A 6000-nucleotide genomic window follows, 5' to 3' on the forward strand; every position below is an offset into this window, starting at 1 on the left:
GGTTCCTGTGTTCTGTCAGTCTCCTGCCTTTTCTGTGTTTTACAGATCAGTGTTTGGTGTTCTTGTTTACGTTTTACATTGGAGGCAGATGGGTGTTTTGGCATTTAATGTTAGTTTACACCATGTAAAGACTTAAAAACCTGATGAAAAAGGAAAATAACTCAACAATAACATTTTATACAAGTTTATAAATGTCCATATTGAAGATTAAAAATGTGCAAAATGGTGATGAGCAATTCCTTTGTATAGCTTGAGACTAACTTGAAGAATTTGAATATTTCGACAGATTCAGAGAAGCAGCTTAAACAGTGAGAATCTTCTCTGAGCTGACATGCATGACAGGTTTTTACAGAGAAGTGAAACAATGTGAGTCGTTGACTGTTGGAGAGAAAAACATCTGGTGGAAAATCCGCTACGATTCTGCAAAAAGGTCAAACAGTCTGGTTTTAGATTGACAGCTGTGTGGTTCCTGTCATCTTCTGTAAGTGGTGTCTGCGAACTGATGTGTGTCCCACTCTGATGATGCTGCCCCTCTCAGAGGCAGAGAGGAACACCAGTGTTCCCAGTAGAGACCTGATTCATTCTAATCCTGGTCTCACCCCGACTTCAGCAAGATTCTCTGATTTTCTCCAGATTTATTTCCTCTCCATGTTGTTCAGTCAAAAACATTTGTGTAATCAGAAATATTCATGTATTTAATGAAAATACAAAACATTTGGCGACTTCTGTCAAAAACCTCAGATCATTTAAAATCAAGGATAAATGAAAATGATCAAACTGAGATCAAATTATTTCCCTATAACTATGAAAATTAATTTAACCATGTTGATTATTCAAGAAAACAAATTGAAAATTTTATTTAGAATTTCCTTTTGAGTATTTATTTCCCGTTGGCTTAATTAAATCTTAAAATATATAAAAATATGTCTTCTTGATAATGAAGGTTCCTGATGTTGAAATAAGTCTCCATGTTGTTGCTTTGTTACCTTATTTATTTGTATATGTTTAAAATATTTGTATTTATGTGTGAAGATGAGGTCAAAGGTCACTATCAAGCATCTAGTGTTAATTTGTGATGAAAACCTGATAAAAATTTGGAATTATGAAATCGAATTTTATGAGGATTTATTAAAGCCATTAAACTGGTCCTGATTTGTTTATTTTGGGGATTAAAGGAGTAATAATGTGTCTATGTGTGTGTGATTGTGTTTTATGAGTCACAGCAGCAACATCCAGCTGCATCAGTCAGTTCAGTTTCATTTCTGCAGTGTGTCTGAGGTTTTTGTACGACTGTTTTTCACTGTGTGAACACATACTGACTGCTGATGACATGAAAACTCTGACAGTAATAAACTGCAGCATCTTCAGCCTGAACTCCACTGATGGTCAGAGTGAAGTCAGAGTTTGATCCACTGCCTGTAAAACGATCTGGAATCCCTGATGCTCTTCTCCTAGCATAGTATATGAGGAGTTTAGGAGTTTGTCCATCTTTCTGTTGGTACCAGGCTAAACGGTCGGAGTTATAAACATCCTGACTGGTTTTACATGTGATGGTGACGGTTCGTCCCACATCAGATGTCACTGCTGCAGGCTGAGTCACTGTGACCTGTCCTCTGGACTCTGAGGATACAGAGACAAAAACATAAAGCAGCTTCATGCTTTTGTCAGCTTCATTTTCAGAGGGATGGATGTTCATAGAGGAGAGGAGTTTCATTCTCTGGACTTTACCTGTGAAGCAGCAGCAGAGGAGAGTCCAGATGAGGACGCACATCAAAGTCATGTTTTTCATCAGGAGGATTTCTGTGGCTTCTGTTGTCATGAAGGACAGCTGTCAGTCATCCAGTCTTCATCTCTCAGGACTATAAACTCTCCCAGAGCACTGGAGCATGGTGCTGCTGATGCAAAGTACCTCTATGGAAATATTCTGACTCCTCTATCAGGGACTAATTGATCTAACAATGGATTTCATCAATAGTTTATCAGTACATTGATCAGAGTTGCGAGTGATTATGTTTTTAAGTTAAACATTTACAAACAATTTTCCAAAAAACTACAATTTTTCTATAACTGTTTTACATAAAGGTCCACATCAAATAAAAACTATTGAAACATTAGTTTATTTACATGACTCAACAAAACATTACAATGTGAACCAGAAAGGTCTGCAGAATATTTCCATGTCTTTATAATGTCACAATGAGGTGGAGGTGTGGATCCAAATGCAGAAATGGAGGCAGATTGCTGAGTAGGTTCCAGGAATGTCGTTGATTTGACGAACCAAAAGAAGATGACTAAACTCATCACAACGGACCAGCCAAGTAAAACCACTAGAGAGGGATATAAATACACAGAACACAACGAGACACAGGTGACATGAATGAACTAAATGAACACAGATGAACTAATGAACTGAGAAAAAGACACACGGGAACTTAACAGAGAAAACTCCAAAAAAAAGACAAGGAACCAGAACTAAAGACACGAGACATCACATCATGACATATAAAACCTATTAATAACAGGATTATTGTTTTATTAGTTGCTAATTTTAATATATGTTCTGACATCTGACTTTGCAAACTCTTGAAATGTCTTCCTACATTGTTTGTGTCATCGTGGGTCAAGTTTGGTGGATGAACAAGACTGGAAGTGACTCCAAGTACATTTAATTCACTTAAGTTAAAGGACAGCCTTCATCTTCTGAAGCTAAAATAACTAATTAGTGGATAAACAAATGTTTGTTTTATCTCAGACAGTCAGATTTTTGGTGATTACATAAGAATAAAAAGCTAGGACAATAAAAAGGTTCAACACAGTGTTTAATAATTGATTATGTTGTTTTAACCCCTTAAATCATAAATTTGTTAATGGTTTAAGAAAAATCAAGACAAAAACAGCAAAAACAAAAGGACTGAAACAAAATAAACAACAATCAATACATTAGTACAAATAAATTAAGAAAAATTATTTATTGATGAAAAATATGTAATAAATGCCTAAATGAATGTGAATAAAAGCACATGAATGAATAAGGTATAATAAAGACATTAAATAAACACCAGAAAGAGATGTTTATGCCAATCTGCAACAGCAGACAGGAAGGAGTTAAATCTCCTGATATCATGTGATAATATACTGGTTGGTGTCAGTGTTCTGTTTAATGAAGCCGTTTTCTGTCATTGAAACATTCAGCTCTGTGCAGCTGTGGATCAGTTCCTCTCCAGCTGGAGGTTTTTGTACGACCGTGTATCACTGTGTGAGTGGGAAGCTGTTATGCTGCTGACAGTAATAATCTCCTGCATCTTCAGTCTGAACTCCACTGATTGTTAAAGTGAAATCAGTCTGTTCTGCTTTTGCACGAAAACGATCTGGAACTCCAGACTGAAGATTTGTGGTATCATCAATCAGAAGTTTAGGAGCTTCTCCGGGTTTCTGAAGGTACCAGTTAATGTCATCACCTATCAGTTGGCTGGATTTACATCTGATGGAGACAGTCTGTCCCACAACAGCAGACTGAGCTCCAGGAGTCTGAGTCAGGAGGATGTCTTCAGATGATCCTGGAAAATATAAAAACAAAGAAAGATGATTGTTAGAAAAACAAAACTGTTGTTGAAAGTTGATCATCTAAACAGAAGAGAATCATTTCTTTAAGATGGAGAACAGATGGAAGAAGGTCAAAGCTGCTTGTTTCCGTGTTTCTCCATCACAGCAGAACATCATTGTGGTGAACCTGGTTGCATCCTGAAGCAAAGTCTCCACAAGAGAGTCTCACCCTGAACAAGGAGCCCCAGGGTGGTCAGCAGTAGAGTCAGTGACATCATCATTGTGCTGCTGGTGTGTCAGTGTCTCTGAAAGGTCTGAACAGCCACTGATCAACACTGACCTCTTAACAGCTGGGAGCAGAGAGGCAGGACACATATGCAAACACACACACTCACTCAGCTCTGTATGGGATCATCACATTGAGCCAGTTATGAGTGGATCAATGAGTTTATAACGTATTTAATTAGGAATCTCTCTTTTCTTTTACATGTTTTTTTTTTTTATTGGTTTGGAAGTTTTTATCTTTGTTCATCTTTAATAATTGGATTTATAAATTATTATAAATATGATCATTCATTATATTGTCTTTGTGTAGTGGTCAGCATTGTGGCCTCACAGCAATAAGGTTGCTGGTTCAAGCCTCTGCTGGGAAGGAGGTTTAAACAGTTCAAATCTGTGTGGAGTTTGCATGTTTTCCCAAAGTATGCATGGCTTCTCTCCAGTCTCTCCGGCTTCCTCCCACTGTCCAAAGACATGCATGTTAGGTGAATTGACTACTCTACATTGTCCCTAGGAGTGAGTGTGATTGGTTGTGTGTCTCTGTGTGTTAGCCTTGTGATGGACTGCCCAGGTTTACCCTGCCTCTTGTCTATTGATGGGATAGACTCCAGCTTCCCTGCAACCCTTACATGGAGCAAGCAGGAAATGGATGGATTTTATTTTAATGTACACATTGAATCATAATATGTTAATGTGTCCATGAGAATCCATGATGACTGGATAACAGAGAAGAAGACATAAATTAAAACAGCAGTAAATGGTTAATATTTATAAAATGTTGTATCTTTCTTTTAACTCATTTATTCTATAAACCACACGGTCTGATGATGAGTTTGTAGAGTTTGTTTGTTTCAGAGTCAGAGAGCCGTGTCTCTGTACAGTCAGAGGTTTTTGTACGGCGCTTCAATGACTTTGTATCACTGTGGTACACGTTCGGTGGAGGAACCAGACTGGAGTTTGGAAGTAAGTTTTTCTCATAACTTCAACTATTTATATTTTTTATATTTAGTCATTAAAGTGGTTAATATCTAAAGAAGTTTAACAAATGTATTGAACATTAAAATTTTGGACCTGCTACGTTATATTTCTACTTATTAAGGCCAATTCAGATCAGCCTGGATAATTTCTTATTCAATCATTTACTTTAAAATAATCATTTCTAAAACCTGATGAGGAGAAAATTGACAAGTTGATTCATCCCGATGTTTTATTTTATGTTTGACACTAATCAAGTGTTTTTAAATGGAAAGAAAATCACATTTTCTGTAAATGCAACACTGGACACACTTAAGATGAGGAAGAACTTTTATAAAACAGTTTCATCGGATATTTCTCTTTATATTCTGTAATGTTCTTTAATCTAATGTAATATTCTTTTTAACACTTCTTCTGCATCCTGCTGTTATGCTTTTACAGTTTCATGTGAGGCACATTAAATTGTCTTGTACATGAAATGTGATGTATAAATAAACCTGATTTGCCTCGTTGCACTTTAAAGTTTAAAATCTAAAAATGTTTGAAACTCGTGAGTTATAAATGATCATTATTCCAGTTTGTGTTGTTGTTTGTCCTTCTGAAGCTTATTGTCTTGTTAAAATGGACTAAGATCAGTTTTTCTTTTTCATTTTTACTTAACTAGTTTTGATAGATTTCACAACGAAACAAGTTGAAAAGTTTGACACATTTCATGACAAACTTATTGTCTCTGCTGATCTGTTTCAGTTTTCTGAAAAGGAAGTGAAACAATGTGTTAGTTAATGACCGTTGGAGCAGAAAAACCATCATCAAGGTGTCAGATGTTTGACTGAAAGCTACGTGGTCTCTGTTCCTTAACCTGACTGATGTCTCCTAGATGATGCTCGTCCAACCGTGACCGTCCTGCTCCCCTCCAGCGAAGACCTGCAGAAGAGCAACGTCACACTCATGTGTCTGGCCAACAAGGGCTTCCCCTCAGACTGGAGTCTGTCCTGGAAGGTGGACGGCTGCAGTAAAACCTGCTATGAGCAGAGCAGGAGCCTTGGGGTGCTGCAGAAGGACGGCCTCTACAGCTGGAGCAGCACCCTGACTGTTTCTGCAGACCAGTGGATGAGGGTGGGCTCTGTGACCTGTGAGGCCAGCAGAGACTCCCAGACTCCAGTCTCAGAGACCCTGAGATTAGACCAGTGTTCCCAGCAATGA

General features: G+C 37.5%; 1 gene segment (V, D, J or C); it reads left to right on the forward strand.

Moving 5' to 3' along the window:
- The first annotated feature begins 5334 nt into the window (after window positions 1–5334).
- On the forward strand, window positions 5335–6000 carry LOC306770437 (immunoglobulin kappa constant-like). The segment is given in 2 exons: window positions 5335–5347; window positions 5675–6000.

This window comes from Telmatherina bonti (genome assembly GCF_933228915.1).
Source record: "Telmatherina bonti genome assembly, chromosome: 19".
NCBI lineage: Eukaryota > Metazoa > Chordata > Actinopteri > Atheriniformes > Telmatherinidae > Telmatherina > Telmatherina bonti.